This window comes from Eubalaena glacialis, chromosome 2 (assembly GCF_028564815.1).
Source record: "Eubalaena glacialis isolate mEubGla1 chromosome 2, mEubGla1.1.hap2.+ XY, whole genome shotgun sequence".
NCBI classification, from domain to species: domain Eukaryota; kingdom Metazoa; phylum Chordata; class Mammalia; order Artiodactyla; family Balaenidae; genus Eubalaena; species Eubalaena glacialis.
Window position 1 is genome coordinate 146,775,530 of NC_083717.1, and position 1,945 is coordinate 146,777,474.

The window sequence follows — 1,945 nt, forward strand, 5'->3', positions numbered from 1 at the left end:
GTCATGCTGTGGTGCATACGGTCTGCAGAAAGTAGTCACCAGCATAATTAGCCATGTTCTAAGCCATCACATCCATTGAATATGGGTTTGTGAGCTGTTTTCATTTTTCTAAAATATTACACTGAAATGGATTCATAACTGTTCTTTTTAAATGCTTGTCTGTTACCACCTAAAATCATGTGGCATACCACAAGGAGTACCCTTAATACACTTTGGGAAACATCAACCTAATTTAAGAGCAGCAAGATTATATCAGATCCTTTGCTAATAGGAAAGAAAGGGGAAAATGATTCCTAAAGGGGAAGAAGTTATGTCGTAATTATATTTGTATGACCTGTAGCTAGCACAGTGCCTAAACCATAATAGGCATGCAATACATGTCTATTAAATGAATGAATGCTCATCATGTCTCTGAATTATCTCTAGCCCCTACTCTCAAAACCAATTATTTGTCAAGGTAAAGGCTTTTAATCAGAGCTCTTAGCCCATGAAAATTAAATTGCTGAGCCTGGCCCCTTTGTAGGAAATGTAACACTCATGAAATTCAAGTACTCTTGGGAAATCCAAACACATTTTCATTTACCAATGTATATAATCGAGGCAAAAATAAATTTAGATAAATTTATTTAAATAATGGATATTAGCTTTTGACATTTCCTAAAACACTGGAAAAGGAAATGGAAAATTCTATCTCACGGATTTGGCGGCAGCTTAGTGTAACTGAAAGAATGCAGACAAAAAGCCCAGGCTCAAATCCTGGCTTTGCTACTAGTTAGCAATGTATAACCTGGTAAAGTCACGTAATCTCTCTGAGCTTCAGTATTCTCATTTATAAAATGAAAAGGTGAGATTAAACTATCTATAAGTTTCCTTCCAGCTCTAAAATTCTATTTTCCGATTCTTCTCCCAGAGACTCCTGAGCAGCGCTTGGTATGAAGCTTCAGGTCTTTTCCAGTACTGAGTAGGCAGAGTCTGGCATGGTCCAGTGTATGGACCCAGAGCCATTCTGAATTACTTGAGCCCAGGTACTGGCAAACAAAATCATTGGCATATAAGTAAAGGCTCTTGGTTTTTCAATTTTCAAAAAAATATATTCAGAAAACAATTTAAAATGCTCTCATTTCCTTTAATGTTTTAAGTAAATTTTATCACAAGGCAGTACATTTAGCTGTTAAAGACTACTCTTGGCAATCAGATTGTTTAGGACTGAATCCTAACTTTAGAACTTAGACAAGGATAGATGTGCTACCCAATCTTACCTAATCTTATTCTGGTAGTCATTTCGCAATATATATGTGTATCAAATCATCACACTGTACACCTTAAACTTACACAATGTTATATGTCAATTATATCTCAAAGCTGGGGAGAAAAGATCTTAGGACAAGGGACTTCTCCATGACTCAATTACCTCATCTTTTTTAAGTGATTACAAAAAGAAAAAAAATGCTATCTACTTCACAGGTTTGTGGGAGGCATAAGAATTAAATGAAAAACAATACTTGCAAAGCACTTAGGAGAATGCCTGACATGTAGTAATCACTCAATAAAGCAGCTACAGTTGGTCTTTTCCAAATATCCTTTATCTAGGAAACAACTGTTTTTTCCTACTAAAGAACACAATAAAAGAGTTCATTTGGTGTGTACCTACCCCTTTGCTCTGAGCTATTTACATTTACATCTGCAGAATAAGTGAGGAAGGCAGGCAGGGATCATAGCCTGTCTGCTCCTGGCCACTCCTACCCTAGAGTTCTGTTCCACTCTGCAACCAACTAAATCGCTTTAGTCAAGTCATCAAATTTGCCTAAAGTTAACCATCTGTCTAGCTGTGTGCTATTGGCCCATTCTGGGCAGCTCTACAGAAGTTGCCATGTGAAATGCTGACTTGTGTTGAAAATGATGGTTCAGGAAGTCCCTGTCCTGTTTTTGCAAGGCCCATGAGATA